The 18,373-nt window shown below is 34.3% G+C and overlaps 1 protein-coding gene across 2 annotated transcripts in view; it reads right to left on the bottom strand.

Annotated features, from left to right (window-relative positions):
* Lrrc4c (leucine rich repeat containing 4C) overlaps positions 1-18,373 on the bottom strand; it is a 1,205,288-nt gene that overhangs the window by 961,878 nt on the left and 225,037 nt on the right. For both annotated transcript variants that reach the window (XM_076929324.1, XM_076929323.1), the window contains one exon: positions 17,306-17,486. The gene's annotated coding sequence lies outside the window, so the exon portion shown is untranslated. The remainder of the gene's footprint in view (positions 1-17,305; positions 17,487-18,373) is intronic.

The raw sequence follows: 18,373 nt of genomic DNA, 5'->3' as shown, positions 1-18,373 counted from the left end.
GCAAAATTTCATGAAAAAAGTTAATTATTCAAAAGTGTTTATTCAAAAAGATGCCCTGCTGATTTCTTTTCCTTAGCTTTGTATATTAGGTAGGTTTTCTTTTCTTTTTTTTTCATTATTGCTTAGGTTTTTTTTTTCTTTATACCCAAAAATACACAAAACCACACACAAACATTCATATATGTACATATATATACATAAATTCACATACATATATACACATGAACACACATATACATGCACACATATACATACATATACATACATACACACACACACACATACACACACGCACACACACACACACGCACGCACGCACGCACGCACACGCACACGCACATGCACACAAAACCCTGACAAGAACAACCACATTTTTATACTCAGTCTGCTAGGAGCCTCTCCAGACATTTTAGCAACTCATTCTTATTCCCTTCCTTGGAAATTTTTTTTTGTTTTACTTGACACAGTAACTTTTTCCTGAGTATAGATTATTTTAATACTTCAGCCCATCTCTATCTCCTTACTGATCAAGTAGTCAACGCAAATAAGTTGGTGAAAAGAAGGATTTAAAATCCTGTGTTTAATGATAAAATGATGTTGTCATAAAATGATTATGCAGACATTAGATCAACATTTTTTTCTGTCTAGAAAAATTAAATTAAAAAATTGAAGAAATATTTTGACTTTCTAACTCTAAATTTCCATTTCTATAACATTAGTTCTAGTTCATCAATAAATTAGGAAAAGAATTCAGTTGCCCTTTGCCAAGTTTACCCATGTACCTTAGAGAAATTTGCATTCTAATCCCATTCTTTCTTCTACCAAGCTTTAAAAATGAGCTTCTAAAATGAATAAAGCAACTGAGGGCCTATGAGTTGCTAATCATCTGGCTGAGAATCCTGAAGCCACATGCCATGCTCTCAGCCCTGGTAGTGCTCTTTACAGGAATGTCTCTGCATCTTTAGAAAGATGAAGTGGAAATTCCACACATTTTCCAGAGAGATCTACTTAATAGTAAACTGATTGTCTAGGAAACTTAGCTGTATAAAAATATGCACACATACATGTGCAAAAATGCAATTCACACAGAGTCAATAAGATATAAAAGCTGATTTGTGTAATATCTGATCAGTAGAGAGCTATGCTTTGAAAATGTGTTCTTCCTTTCCGTTTCCTAGGCTGTAGTCATGATGGAGGATCTTATTGTTTAAAAGAACACTTAACTCACTTCATTCTCTGTGGATTAATATTCATTTTGCTTGTTTTCATGAAGATGGCATTTACATAGAAATATGGACCATGAAACTAAGTAGTCCATGGCACTTACCTTTCATTCTAAAGATGACATAGGTTTGCCTACCCATTACCAAAATATCTGCTATGATATAGAACATAAATCCTATAGTTTTTGAAAATCTCACCTTAGGAGCTAAGGGGAAGGCAGTTGCTTTGGTCATAACTTTCCAAAACCAACAAAGTTAGATATAGACTCATAATTACAAGCCTGGAATCTTGCTGAGAGATGCACACAAACATCCTTTGAAGGTATTGGCTTTAGATAAGTAGCATTAAAAATTCAAGTAGAAGTCTTTACTTGAATTTTATGCAAATACTTCTATATTCCACCGGCCAGACAAAGAAAGCAAAGCACACAAAGTAATGGCTACTGATCAAGGAGATGATCTCACAATAGAACATAATAAGCCAGTTGCCCTGTGACACAATTGGGTAACTTTAGATGCCAAATTTAATGTCTATTGTTTCAGCTTTCCCAACCACTGCATTAAGCATTCAAGAAACCAGTGTTTATGTGGGCTAATATTTATTAGAAGGGTACCTGTAATAAACTTAGACATCAATGTGTCAGTTACAATATAGCTGGGGACATATCTGTATGCACAATATTCACAGTTGATAATGCTTGCCCTTCAAGACAACCTGTGTGGGAGGATGTCATGTGGAGAAATCACTGACAGGAAGAAAGCATTTGCCAGGCATGTCATTCCCACTCTGTACATGAAACAGTCACACACAATTGTTAGATCAGGATGAGGCATCACATCCCTCGTTCCTTCAGATGATAGGATGACAAAATTAAATAGGTCTTTGTCATATCATGTTTTTGAGTGTCCAGCTGGTGGAGGCAGAAAAAGCAATTTCAGTAAGACAGCAGCCTCTGAGAACAGATTTTGGAAGAAAGTATTATCCAGGCCTTCTTGAAATAGATATATGCTATGATGCAGACTACCAGGAACTATGATTATCCTCCTATCGATTTTATTGTTGAAGAAAAAAAGACATGATACCAGGCAGAGGTGTTCCTGGTAAATTCTAGCCTGGTTAACCAGCTTGCTAGAACAAGTGTTGGTATACAATAAGTACAATCTAATGATTTCAACACTTAACCCCAAGGAAACAGAATGACTATGGCAGAAGCAACTTGATACCAGAATCCTTACCTAAGCAGCTTCTCGCAGCATGCACGAACCCAGTTAACAATCCAAGAGTTGACAGTCAGAAGCATGACCTGAAAAGATACATACTTCCTCCCCTGAATGGTGGCAGTTCTTGGATTCCTGGCTTCAGAAGACTAATAGTGATTTTTTTTCTTTCATCGTGGAATACAGATGGCATGCTGAATGGCATTCTCCACTTGTCAGTGAAACATGTCTACACAGAACTCAATCTTCTGGCTTAACTTCTCTTACTGGTGCAAAAAGTATACTAAAAACATTTTTTTGTGATAAGATCTGCTCTCTCTTGTCCTATTTCTTTCTTCACATTATGTCACTGAACACCTACTGTGTGTTACACACTGTAAAAACAATATGAACAATTCAGCTAGTATCTATGCCTTTAACTGTCAGACAAGAGAAACAATACATAAGTAAAGATACTAATAAAAATGATGTTTGTAAAATTTGAAAAGCCATGCTAAAGATGTGAGAGAATGTAGATTAGCCTGGACAGTTGTCCACTTTAGATCATCCCACTTTAGATGGGATGATAGGAATGACATTTCTAAAATTATAGACTTAAGGAGAGGCATGCAGTAGAAATAACTCTTTCATGGTTTTAGGGAAATGTTATTGAGTGTGAATATAGGCAAAGGACCCAATCATGCTCTAAGTTTCAAACAAAAAAAAAAAAAGTTCAGTATGCTCAGGACTCATTCACAATTGGAGCAGAGCAAAAAAGGAAGGGTGACATTTGATAAGATGGGAGATTTGGCTATTGTATGGGAGCAAAGAGACCACCGATTTAGAATTAACGTTTATTTTTAACATGGTAGAATGTCAATGAATGTATTACACATGGAAGTCTCCTACTTCAATGTATAGTTTATTCTGAAAATTGTGTGGAGAATGAGTTCTTAAGTAGATAACTCTGGCAACACTGAGACCGATTGGGAAGCTACTAAAGTCTACAAGATGAGAGATGATGTTGACAGCAAATGATGACATAACTTAAACGTTATTCTGTGTAGAAAAAAATAGATATTGTATTTTCCTATCTTTAATTAGGAATTAGAAAGCTGTCAATAATTGTTACCTAAACTTATATATCTTCTAAAAAATAGCCAGGATTCAAATCCACACTAGTGCAGTTCGAAGACAAGCTTTCTCCCCCCACCACTTACCACCTTTTAAAGAAGGTTTGGCAGAGAAACTTCAAGCCCTCAATCCTTATCTTCTTCATGCGTGTACCTATGGATTCAGCATTACTGCTTATGTTCCAGCCAACTTAACAATCACAACAGCTCTATGAAGCAGACACTATCATTGTTCTCATTTAACTAGAAGTGGTCTGAGTCCTGGAGAAATATCAAAGGTGGGATTTTAAACCATTCAGGTTAGTGCTGAGGCTCTGGATTTTATCTCTATGCAATTTAAGAAGATACTTTCTTAAAAATCACACACTCCAGAAGACAGCCACCAGTAACCCCCATGAACTTCCAATTAAGGATTTATCTAAAACACAGCAGCTTTTTATAGTGAATTCATCAAACTACTAAAGATTCAACAGACAGAGCCTCCCATACATTTTAGAGAAAAAGAGAACAGCTGTAAAAAGAGAAAGAGAAAGATCTACATTTGAACAGTCTTTAAGTCTTCAACACTTGGGTTGGTTAGCTTGTTTCTAATACTAATAAAAGAAGACACAGATGGCAGCATCCAGCTGCATTGCCTGGTGTTTCTGACACAACCATTCCTCAGGCAGCCCCAACTCAAAACACATGTGTAGGTTAGTTTCTGACACATTCAGCAAGTTGGGTATATAGAGTCCCAAAATCAATCATAGAAATCCTAATATTATGAAGGAACAGCAATGATTTTTATAAAAAAAACAGCCCCATTCATCCTCTCCCAGGCTCTCGAATCAGGACAGGCCAACCTTCATCTTCAATAGCTCTAACCTTGCTCTCAGCTTCCCTGCAATACAGTCTATAATATATGCCTTCTGCATCTACTGTGACCTGAACCACTTGCATCAAAATTAAACTGTCATTTCTATATGCACTTTTGTTTTTCCTAGGCTTCTCCACTTTAGTAAATAGAATTTAGTGAATTCGAGCTTTTCATTCCAGGACTGGGAATCACTTTGTCCACAGATAGATTCACTTAGTATCCCAGAGAAAAACCACGTAGAAGTTGACAACTTAGACATTCCAACCTGACTTCTTTTAAGTATTAGAAGAATACTGAGTGGCTATTTGAAGTTTTACTCATTTCCAAAACATTAATGTGACTTCTAGTGTTCTTAGGGATGTTATTAACTTTATCAGAATTAGTATTCTAACTGTCACAATCCAGGACTTTATCTATTATTTTATTCCTACATCTGTTTGTTGATAATAGTGTTTTATGCTGATAAAAAATAAAGACTGAAGTAAAGTATAATATGCAGTATATATTTTTACCTGTACTAATTCTTCTTTTGTTTTCCCTACAAGGATTAAAAGTATTATATGCATTGTGGTTGAGACACTATATTCTGAAACACGTAAACTTGTAGGCTTCAACCCTACATGAAAATTTATAACCACAGAGGGAGTTTTATAAAAAAATCAAAGAACCATGGCTTTGCCTGGAATATTCCAATGTAGTTCTTGTGCAGTGGGATTTAGAAACTATTCATTTTAAAAGTCCCCCTCTCCTAGTTTACTTGAAGATTATGATGATGTAAGGGGCAGAAAATAAGTGCTCTCAGGCAACCAACAAAATTTTATACAATATCAACTAAATGGTGAAATCCCTGCATATTCACATGTTGAAGCCACAACCTATATTCATTGTGACTACATTTGAAACCTTTATAAGTGGCACTAAGGTCAAATGAGTCAAAAGAACAGGGCTTTACTCCCAGAGGATTCAGGTATTTTTGTCATAATTCTTTTATTTAATCCTTATTTTTAATTTTGAGATTCTAATTACAACATCTACCTCTTCCCCTTTCTCTCTCCAAACCTTCCACAAACCTATTCTTATCCTCTTTGAAATTCATTGCTTCTTTTTCTCAAATTAATACTACATGAAGATATGCATTTGTACATATATTTTTATTCCCAAACATAATTTTGTCAGTTTGTATACTGCTACTTATATGTATGTTTTCAGGGATGATCATTTGGTGTTAGACACCACCAATAGACATGGGAAAGTGGAAGGGGAAAGGGCCACCAGGTCTCAAACTTACTCAAAAAGCATAGGCAGCTTTTTTTCTTTTTGAGACTGCAAGAAACTGTCTCACCAGGAAAGAGCACACCAATTGGACCACTGTGTTTATATGATGAGGAAAAGCCATCTGACTGTTAGAAATATATACCTACTTATGCATCTTATGGTTCTAGGAGATAAGATGTTGCTCTAACAAATACATCCTACCCTGGAATATCTTTGGAGGTGAGCAATGAGGAGAACCTGGAAGAATTTTTAAGTGTATACTATTTAAGCACAAATTATCATCCATGCACTGTGGAAATACGTACATAAAATAAAATTCTGGAGAGTGTTTAGTTGGTGTGCTGCCTAGTATTATGTCAACTTGACACAAGCCCGAGTCACATGGGAAAGAACTTCAATTGAGAAAGTACCCCCACCAACTTAGCCTATGGCCAAGACTGTAGGACATTATCTTGATTGATAATTGATGCGGGAGATCCCAGTTCATTGTGGGCAGTGCCACCCTAGGGCTGTTGGTCCTGCAATATGTAAGAAAGCATACTGAGCAAGCCATAGGGAAAGCCAGTAAATAGAACTCCTTCATGGCTTTTGTGTAAGTTCTTGCCTCCAGGTTTCTGCCTTGTTTGAGTTCCTGCCCTGACTTTTCTCAATGGTAAAATTTTAACTGAAAATATAAGATGCACTAAACTATTTTCTCCTTAGTTGTGTTTTGTCATGGTCTATGGCCACAACAATGGAAAGCCTAACTAAGACAGTAAGTCATCTTATTAAAGGGAAGAGGAGAGCTTGGAAAAGGCAGCAGTCACCTTACAAAATGTACCTATCATTGTAAACAGAATGTCAGGGGAAATGCCACTGTTGAAGGTGTATCTCGAACAGTATATTAAGCTAATTTGATGGAGCGCTAGGTTAGGATATGTGAAGCTGGGTTCTTTTTCTAGCACTGTATATTCTGTGCCTAGTAGTGCAGCCATGTAAATCTAGTACATAGGAGATAGAAGCAGGAAGTTTAGAAGTTCAGTGTCAGCCTGTGCTATATAATTTGAGGCCAGCTGGGTATACACTGGATCCTGTTTCAGAAACAAGAGAGACATGTCTGTGACATCTCAGATAAAAATTAGGATTGAGCTATTACAGGCTAATAGGAAAGTCAAATTAAGACAGAGTTTCAAGACTGTGATGAAATTATTATCTAGTGCATTGCAAAAGAACTTTGTAAGAAGTACGTTTGTACAATTATATATCTTCACTTTGAAAGACTACAATAATAGTGTTGAAGGCACACTCAGCTTTTTTTTTTTTAATTAATCAGTCTTTTTGCAAAATGTGATGGGTATGAATGACATCAAAGTAATTGTCAGGCAAAATAATCACAACAACAACAACAAAATACTCTGAAGATTTGGAAAATGCTCTGCCATAGCACATAGGGGAAAAATTTTGAAAACACACACACACACTAAAAACCTCTTTCTGGATTGAACATCAAAGGTGTGACTTTGCTACCCATAAATTCTTTGTGAAAGAGATTATGAAGAGGATTTACCAGCCATTTTAACTACAGTCAGAAATAGAAATGAAACTGTTCTAGCAGACAGTGCCAGCTGGAACTAAGTGGGAGACAAACAATAGGGCAGAATGAAGGCCTGCTCTCCGAATTCAGGAACTAGGGAGTGGAACAATGCTTTCTTACCAAGACATTGGTTGAATAGTCTTTGGAAAAAAAGGATGACTGACCAGACAATTTGGAGGCCTTTTGGCCAGCTCCTCTTCCTACAGACTAGAAGAAATGCTTCCTTCTAGGATTTAAAGAAAGGGGCCTACCTTGTTGTTAGTAAGTTAGAGAACAATTGGCCAGCAACTCACAGGCTGGGCACAGGACTGTGAGGATGGACACCCTGTTGAGCTGAGGGATTAGGACCATTTCTGAGAGATGAGGAAGTCTAGGCTAAAAGGCAATGTTGCCATCTTAATAAACCTGAGGTACCCAGCAGCCAGGCAGAGCGGATTACCCTCAATCTTTAAAATCAAATGAAATTGCCTTGATGGATTTTGAACTTTCTTGGGTATATTCACCCTTGATATTTTCTGATTCCAGTCCTTTAGAATGTGACTATCTAAATTACACTTCTCAAACCTTGCATGAAAAGTTTCTGGTTTTACTGGCTCACAGCTGAGGAGAAAGTTTTTCTCAACACATATCCTTTCCTTCTACACCTCTCTCTCATACAACTGAGATTAACTCTAGGGTTGATTCTAAAATGAAGTTATGACTTTTAACATCTGCTTCACTGGAGTGAGTGCATATTGTGTGCTACAAGGCATGAATCTTAGCCACTCTTAAACTATCATGGGAAGAACTGTGTCCTTGAAATGCATAGGTTAAACTTTTATTTATTTTATTTTAATTTTTACTGGATATTTTATTTATTTACATTTCAGATGCCAATCCCTTTCCCCATTTCCCCTCCCCAAACCCCCTTATCCATTACTTCTCCTCCTTTTTGCTTTTATACCATTTTAATTACATGCAACTCTTAAGGTCATCTGACATAGGCCAAGGACAAGAAAATGGGTTGAACTTTTAAACTCCAACATGACTCAACTTGGAGACTGGATTCACAGAAGGTAAAATTAAATATACAAAAGAAAAATAAAAGGGAGATCTAGTGTGTTTTAATCATAGAAAATTATATCGTGTAAGAAAAAGGAAGACATCAGTCTATCTTTGTCTCTCTCTCCTCTTAATCATGTTCCTACCTTTCTCTAGAATATCAGAACTCCTGAAATATGAGAATTATGTATTTTAAATTCTGTTGCATAAACCACACAGTGTCATTTTGTTAAGGAAGTTCAAGAAGAAAATATGTTATCAATTGTCAGCAATAGGCTGGTGAAAATATCTAACATCTAAATGTGTAAGAACCTGAAGACACGTGAGTTACTAGTGCTTTAACCTTCTACCCTTCAGCAAATTACACCATGAACAGAGCAAATAACAAACTAAAGGTGTTCATATTTTCAAACTTTATGAATTGTATTAGAATAATATAAAACTTCATGAACAAGAAAGTTTTAAGTTTCCTCTTGCTGGGGTTACTGATAATTCAAATCTTATTAACATCTAAACCTCAGTTTCTGTATTTTATTATACACACAGCATAAAAATTCACAATAGGTTTATTATGATATGTGAAATAATTGATTCATAAAATTGTTTGATAACAAGGTATATCCAAAAATAATGTTTATTTTATGTAAATTATGCAAAGAGAAACATTAATTTTCATTTGGGACCCTCTCTAATTCGAATCTCTTTCTTTTATAAATAGCTGTAAGGCTGATGAAATGCAAACGGACAGAGAAGGTATTAGTGCACTCATTTCAATTTACTCTAAGCATCTATCATGTAGCAACAGGACATGTAACCATACATCTGTGTCTACTACTTCAGTCTTTGTTAACACATCTTAGATATGTCACAGATGATAATCGGTTCAGAGTTCCAAATCTGAACTGATTGCAATACTTGAGTAGCAAAGTTACTCAAAGATACTAAACATTAAATTGTAACAGACATCGGATAATAGATTCATGCATGGTCTAAGAGTAAACTGCAAGCTAAACATGTGCTTCGGTGAGCACACTCAGTACCCTTCACATCTCTCTTCTCTTTGAATTACTCCAGTGATCTTATAGCAGGCTTAATAAAACTGGACATAGACTGAATTACATTCTCTTAAAACTGAAACAATCACACATCAACTTGCATTAAGTTCTCTCCCCCAAAATCTAGCAGATGCAACAGAATGCAGAAACCACATTTTGACCTCTGGTTGTTATTCTCATTTGCGCATTCTGCTGTGAATCTGATTTGAACTCATTAAAACATCCTTAAGTATACAAATTTTCCATTAGGAAAAAGACACATATTTTCAGACAAAATTATTTTCTTATTCTATTCTTGATGTTCAGCATCAGAATTGGTGGTCTAAAGTTCCTTGAATGATCTACTTACTACACATGGGTAGATCCAATGCTAAAATGTGTTCATAGTAAAAAAAAAAAAAAAAAAAATTTACCGCATGCACACTTTACCCTGGATAAGAAAAACATGAAAGATATCTTTAAACATAAGCATGGGCCTTCCTCTTCTCTCTCTCTCTCTCTCTCTCTGTCTCTCTCTCTCTCTCTCTCTCTCTCTCTCTCATCTATTGCTTCCTCATCTTTATGTAATTCCTTAACAAGTCTCAAGGATGGACTAAGCATGTATCAATGACCACAAGTACTACTTCTACTTCTTGTTTCTTATTAACAGCTCTTAACAATTAATCTTTGAACTGTGAAAGGTGAGCATCTACATGTGCTTAAAACAAATAAGAGCAACATATAGTGTACTTATTTAACAGACACTCTGAAGATATCACAGTATTAATACTGATCACGTATGTATAAAATCTAAAGTTTAAACTGAATTTTATCCACAATTTCCTTCGACATTTACTCTTTGCTCACACTTTCTACTGCTATTCAAGAGTATGTATAATACTCTATATATGTATATATCTCTATAATAATTTCATTGAAATACAAGTTACCTATAAAAATACCATTTGTCAAAAAGCATAATTTAGTAATTTTTTAATATCATCACATGCATGTATAATGATCACGAATAACTGTGTTTTTGAAAATTTCATCATTTCCATGCCCCTTACCACAATAACTGAATTCTCTTTTTTTCAATCTCTAGAAGTCCATTGCACCACGAAGCCACCTCTCTTTTTTTTTGTTAGTAGTCATGCTATTGTATTAGAGGGATGTTCAAAAACTGTCAGCCTTACCATCTAATGTTTCCTGCTCCTTTTGTGTCAGGCTTATGTGAAGTTTTCTTAGTTTTTTTTTTTTTTTTTAATCAATTTTATTTATTTGTTTGTAAGGAGGGATGGTAATGCCTCTTTACCACAGTATGCATCTACCCGTCAGAGGCAACTTGCAGGATTCGGTTCTTTCTTTTTACCATGTTGTTCCCAGTAGTTGAATTCAGGTATCCAGGTTCAGGCTCATCCTCTAAAATCATCTGTGACTCTAATTAGATTAGTTCTGTAGAGAATATCTGACATAATTTCACTTTTGCTTTCTATGGATTTGCTTGTTTATGGCATTCAACACAATATTGATTTGATTTCATGTAATACTCTTAAATAAACTATGCAACATTTTGTGTCTATGTTCACAGAACATAATGGTTTAATAGTCTATTTCTGTTACAACATACATCAGTGCTTCATTATATTCTTAAATTTCTAAGTGATATCAGTTGTGTAAATATTTAACATTTTGTTTATCAATTAAAAAGCTGACATTTGAATTATTTTTGGCTCTGGGATACTGGGAGTAATATCGCTGTAAACATTCTTGTAAAAACTGTTGTGTGGATATGTATTTTCAGTTTGGAGAAGAAACATAGTAGTAAAATTTCTGGGCTATATGAGGAATTAATTGTTTTAACTTTTTTTCCTTTTTTTATTAGACATTTTATTTATTTACATTTCAATGTTATCCCCTCTCCCAGGTTCCCTTCCGGAAACTCCCTATCCCATCCTTCCGCTCCCAGCTTCTATGAGGATGCTCCCCCACCCACCTCTTAATACATGTCAAAATGATTTTGAAATGCCTATATCAGTTCAATATAATACTATGCATGCACGTAAAACTTAAAACTTCTAATATAAGTATCACCTATATAAGAAAATTACCTTACATTATTTTATACTACAACATTTGGAACATTGTAAATGTAGAGCCTGCAGAAGATTTTGAGTATTAAAGAGCTGTGCTTAGATATTTCTCATGTAGTAAAGCAAGAGTGAGCTATTACTATCTTCCATTTCACAAAAGATTAATTACCTATTGCTATAATAAATTTCAGCAAAATTACAGAATGGAAAACCATGAATTTATTATATGGAAAATAGATCACCAAATACAACAACAACAAAAGAACAAAAACCATAGTGAATGTAGATAAGTGAAAAAAAAAAAACACTAGAAAATCAGCATTAACGTTCCATTTTTATGGCACGGAAGTAGAATGACATTGAGATAAACAATGTTGAGATCAGCAAATGTATCAGATTAGAAACTTGAAAATATATTGGGATTAAAATGACACTTCAAGACCCATTTTAAAAGCAAAACTAGGTAAGTGGATGGTACAGTCTATGACACCGGATGCCAGTCCTCGTAACAGCCCAGTGTGGAGCTACCCAGCTGTTCTACTCTGCTTCTTACATTAAGAGCTATAAAGGCAAAAGGACTTTCTTATTTGCTGACAGTTATGTTGATGATGCAGAAGGCAAAATAGCATTTCTCTTCTGGGCAATGTTAATTATGGAGCGCTGACAGGAGTTCAAAATAAATCCAAATCCTTCAAGGCAATACCCCACATCAATATAATACAGAAAGCGAAACACATAGAGCATTGTGGGAGAAGTGTGTGCTTTACATAGTATCCCTTCTCCTTCAGTAAGTAATAGGACCCATGTTGTTTTTAAAGCACATCAATACCTTAAATACGGATTCTGTCTACCCAGCACTTTTATTTAGGTGACTCATTTATTAAAAGAAAAAAAACACACATCCTTATGCTCTACTATGTATAACTGATTAAAGTTCTTACAGATAGAGGCCGAATAAAATAATTTTCAGAATAAAATATCATATACTTTTGTCTTCTTACTTAGTACTACAACATTTCTACAATGAAAGCATACTTTCTGACCATAGAGTAATAGCAACTAACATAAAGTAAGTTATACAAACAATTAGTGAGAAATGAAATTTGACTAAAATGATGAATGTGACATATGCCCCTCAATCCACTCTGCAATCTTTGCTTTATTCGTGTTAGAGTTTTTATAGATGATAAATTGACACATTTAGAACACTTGCTTATATCAGGGTTTAGAAGTTACCTTACTCTATGTTCAAAATATGTGAATTAATAAATATTATTATCTAATTACTAAAGAACAATTTTAATATAACTATTATTGTCTTTATATTTTAAAAAAGTTTGCATATATATTTAAATATGAATATATGCAATATATGCACACATATATGTATATATATATTATATGATAATTGAACTTTACCAGGAATATATCATATTTAATATTAATTTCCAGTCACTCCTCTACTGCAGTGTTATTCATAGTTCCCTACTACTTTATCCAATGCACATAACAACATTTATTTACTGTCTTCTCTTTTTGGTCATTTGGATGATATATTTGCTGATCCAACATTGTTTACTTCAATGTCATTATACTTCTTTGACATGAAAATGACTACTTAATGCTGATATTTCTAGTGTGTTTTCACTTATCTGCATTCACTTTTGTTTTTGTTTTGATATATATATATATATATATATATATATATATATATATATCACATAGCGTTCATATATATCAACAATTAATGAAATCACCCATCGATTAGAGCAAGGTGAGGTACATGGAAGAATTTAGAGGTAGGAAAATGGAAATGGGAAATGATGTAATTATGTTATAATATCAAAAATTAAAATAAAATTTCTTATCTATTTAAAATAAGAAACAGATAAAGAATAGTACAGTTTAATCAACTTGTCCAAGGTCAAATAACAAAAGAAATATTTATACTTGCTATCTAAGTTTGTTGAAACAGTAAGCAATACTATTTAATAATATTATCTTGAGGACATACAACAAATTTTGAAATTATACTGGTCCATTGAGAGAGTGAACCACATATAAGACTGAGATCTAAGAATGGAATCAATCACATTCACTATATGAACATTCACAGGAGTTTTCTTTGTTGTTTACTTCTTAAGACTGAGAATCATCCTAATGACAAAAAGAGGAGAAATCAAAGTAAATAATTTTTTTCATGCACTAGGTAAGGTAGTAGGTAATTATGAATAAAATTGTAGTAAACAATTGATATTAAAATATAGTATATTCTTGGTAAAACCCACTTACCATACAAAATTTAGATAACTAATTCTTCCCTTCATGATACACAGCCTTACTGTGTCTCTTTCCAAGTAAATATGGGCTTGCCCTTCTCTGTATTTCCTTGGGTCTACACAAACAACATGGAGTGTGTATTTAGATATTTGGGTGGCTCTCTTCCTTAAATTGATATGACTTCTAGAAGGACAGAAAACAAACTTTAGTTCAGTTATTACCAAACTTGTATATTACAAAGTATATCTAGGAAGTATTATAGCATCCACTGAAGAATTAATACACTTTTAACATTTACTTTATTTAAGAATCCACTAGAAGTAATAAGCTTTGTATTGTTCAGCCATCTATATACAGGAAGAAGGGGGTCCTAGCTCTTCTTGGTTTACAAGGATGTGTGCTGAACACAGAGAGGACCTGGGGTTTTAGCATTCATAAATTTCTCATTTAATACCTCATTAAATGTCTCATTTAATGTACAGGTTTTAATTTGATATTTATTAACTTCCATGCCATATATAAATGGGCTTTATTAACTATATTATGTAAATTATGTTTACATTTTTTACCTTAAAAGAATAAGCTTTTAATTTTTTTCTTTAAAGAAATTGGGTTTTAAAAATTTAAAGTACAGCAATAAATTCTGTGTTATTTTCACCACTTTATTAGAGCTAAAAACATCTCATAACTTAAAAGCATAATTAATAATTTGGTTCAGCATTTTGGTCTTGGTTTTATTCTGAAATTGAAGTGAGATGATTAAGTTATTAAGCAGAATTGTTCATTTTCACTTCTATATGACTGTCATGTATATATATTAAGTATTTACCAAAAGATTGCAAACTTCCCCTGGGAATAAGAAAAGCGAATTGCTACATGCAGTTCAGTGAGGAAGATGAGCCCTTTCACCCTTGACATTGTCACAGTCAATATTTTCACATTATCTAAAGAAAGTCAAAGAATGGGGCATCAGGAAGAAAGTCAAATGGAAAAGGGCCAGCAGGAAAGAAAGCACACCAGACCAAGTTAGCAGAAGACAAAATAGAAAGGTGGCTTTCAAGTAACAACACTCCATCAGTGGCTGAACTTTCTTGAAATGCAGTGAAATATGTATAGGTGCTTCTACATAAAGATGCTTAAGGTTCCCACAGCCTAAAGAAATTTCTACTTACTTGCCAAGGTATTTTTTTTTTTTTTTGCAATAGGTAAAAAAATAGCTTACACACTGTGGGTTAACCTTCTGCCTGCCATTTAAAAGTAAGGATTTTTTTTTTGTTAGTTTGTTTATGAGAGTGAAAGGAATTGTTTACTTAATTCTGCTCTATGTGCTTTCAGATAACAGCCAATGGGTCTCAGAGGTGCACTAGATGATGCTCTCAGATCTGCTCTTCTTGACAAACACTGGCTTGTTTGATGTTTTAAGAACCTCACTCAAGAATCAAAATGTATTCAGAAGTTGTGGACTTCTCAAGGAAGACTGGAGAAGTGCTCTGCAATCCAGTTTCAATAACACAGAAAAGGCACCATGGGGGCCTCTAAATACATAGTCTGATTCAACCTGGATATCCATTAAGAGACAACTGGAGAGTTATAAAGGCTTCCTTTAGAATAAACAAATATTGAAACCCAAATCAAGGTTGATACCATTTCTGACTGGCATACTTTTCCAGAGTAATGAGAAACTTTATGCATTATGAAATAAAAACAACTGTGAAGATGTTTGCTGAGTGCATTCTTCATGCCAGACACAATTCTTCATTCTTCATATGCACAGCTTTACTGATTTTGATAATAAACTTATGAGGTCAGTGCTGTTATTGTTGTCCTTCTGACAACAATGAAAACAGTGCAGGAGATGAAGTAATTTTTCAAGGGCATCCAAGTAGCAAATAAGTGTCCGTGCTCTTAAGTTGAAATAGTGCCTGTAACATAAATCTATTAAAAAAAAAATTCTCTGCTTTTCACAAATTAGCTTACTCCCTCTTCCCATTCCCCTCTCCCTCTGTTTCTGCCTCTGCTCTTTCCTTTCTCTGCTCTCTCTGGCTATATAGGCAACACAGTGGGTTCTTTGTAAAAATCGATCATGTTTCTCAAATGAAAACTACTCTGCAAACATACATATGTGTCTGTCTATATATCTAAGAACCCTTACAGTAAAAGATTTATCAGAAAATTATAAACCACATTCTTTTCAGAAGGTTTGCTCTTTTGTTTTAAGAACCATGAGATTTTATGAGATAAAACACAAATGATGATTCTCCATATTATATTTATCTCTTTTCAAACATAAACAATATGATATAAATAAACATACTAATCATATTGCTATCTTATGAAAATTCAAAGAATCTAATAATTTTCACAATAGAAGAATCATGCCCACAGGCTGGAGAGATGGCTCAGCTTTTAACAGTTAGGCTCACAACCAAAAATATAAGAATCATGCCTTGTTTTTGAGCATAGCTGCCTTGAAAAAACTGCTATTCTTTAAACAAGCATCTTATTATGTCCAGTGGAGTAAAAACTATATCACATTTATGACACATGACTATCTATTGACTTACAAAGATAGTCCTATTGTTAAATTATAAATTATATCTATTAATTTGTGACATTTTATATTTATAAAGATTATGAAAATACTAATTTAAATTGACATGTTTAGACATAAATAAATTATATTTATGGTATTTATGAATAGAGTTCAAGCTAACAAACCGCTCCAACAGCATTGCAATTCATCTGGCATAGAGTTCCCAAGATGCTGACATACACAAGAAAATTCAAAAATTCTGAATTTCAATTCATTTCTTTTGTGTCACTCTAGACTTGCCCTGTCCCCACTTCTCATTGTCAACCCAGAGAATAAACTCATCAATCTTCAGGCCAACAACACATTGACTTAGAATTTCCACAACCAAGTTAATTTCACATTATATTGGAGCACAGAGTAACACAGGGGTGAGATAAAGATGAAAGATGAGAAAATGGTACCTAAGTATTGGAAATAGTCAACTACAAACAAAAGATAAAAACATATAAGAGGAAAGCTACTTATTGTGACGTTACTGACATGAGCATACCAATTCATAACAAGTCCATACTGTAAATAGCATGTGACTAAGGGTTTCAGACCACAAAATAATTCTAGGAAAGTTCTACCACTGATTTTTTTAAGTGACAGGCAGTTATTGGAAACCCAGCAGGCTTGCCTTCTTGAAACACAGTTATCATGCACCAAAGACCCAAATCATTTGGAAACTCAATATCAATAGCTTTGCAGAAACTGTCTACAGATTTGAGTGTTTAAGTCAGACATTCTGAAATATTCATGGAACTGAGAAAAAGCTCAAAACCAGCAATTTTTTGGCACAGCACCAGTGAAAACACATGGCTTGAATGTCTTATTACAATAAGGAGATAGTTATAAATGATAAGTCAACCAATTTGCCTATTTCTCAGAAATGCAACTTCAAAGTATTGATTTTTTTCAGAAAACCAGTGATCCTCTCAATGAGATAAGCCCATAGCTTAGTTCTTGTACCCCTCTTTGTCTGATGTTTAGGTTTCCAGTTCAATTAGAATAGAAATTCTGCTCACCTGCTACCCTGTGGCTTATCCTTTCAAAAATATGCTGGTCCAGGCTGGTCTTTGTTCATTCATGGCACTTACTCTTGATTACTCAGCATTAGATGATCTTGGACAGGTTATTAAGTCTCTTTGAGCCTCAGTATCCTCTTCATCAAATAGAGATATTGACAGTAAACACTTCATTTGGTTTCTGTGAGGATTAGATGAGACAATCTATGTCAAGTGTTTATCATAGCATCCACAACTACAGACATCTGAAAACTTCTAGCTCTTGTTATAATGTAGGATTTAATACCAGGGGGTCATTTTAGCACTATAAAAGAGATTTTTATCTTGTCTCAAAGGAAACTAAGACAAATTTATATCTTGCAAAAGAATTACAGAGAACCATTATCTTACAGGTTATAACTTAATTGTTAATAAGGTGTGCTATAATTGATAAGGAAATGATCCCGTGTTTCAGATCAGGAGCTGAAAAAATAAGCATGTAGAAGAGAGTTAGGTTTTGTTATAAAAATAGAGCCTTACTTTGTTTCTCTTTTGCTTGTATTAAAAAGGGGAAGACAACACAGGAGTTGGTAGGAAGGAAAATTTACACTAGTGCAGGTTCTACTTCTCTATGTATTCACACACTCATTAATCCATAAAATGGTGTCTGTTTTAGTAATTACACATTTTTGTAGTACTATTTACTGAAGCAAAACAATTATGCCTACATTGAAAGTTAAGAAATCCTTGTCTATACATACTGCTTGTGTCCAATGAAAGAGCCAGCCACTCCCAGTCTTCCTGAGTGACAGATACAATCACACTCTTGAAGCAGTACAAATTGAGGTATCAAGACATTGTCATGTATGTTAAAGAACTGGAGCTCCAAGGCTTAGGTTGACCAAGCCAAGGAAAGGGAGATCACTCTACCACTTGCACATATATAGAGAGGATTTTGAGTTTAAGCTACTATAAATACATAACTACTAGGTTACAGTTCCTGGTAATGCCAGCTAGAGGAACTGTGACTATTTTGAATAGCCGTTACAAGTCTCCTAAAGTCCAAATCTAACAAAACTAGTCTCTGAG

The sequence above is a fragment of the Arvicanthis niloticus genome, chromosome 2 (genome assembly GCF_011762505.2).
Source record: "Arvicanthis niloticus isolate mArvNil1 chromosome 2, mArvNil1.pat.X, whole genome shotgun sequence".
NCBI lineage: Eukaryota > Metazoa > Chordata > Mammalia > Rodentia > Muridae > Arvicanthis > Arvicanthis niloticus.
Note: the sequence above shows the minus strand (reverse complement) of the source record. Positions and strands in the feature narration are given on the sequence as shown.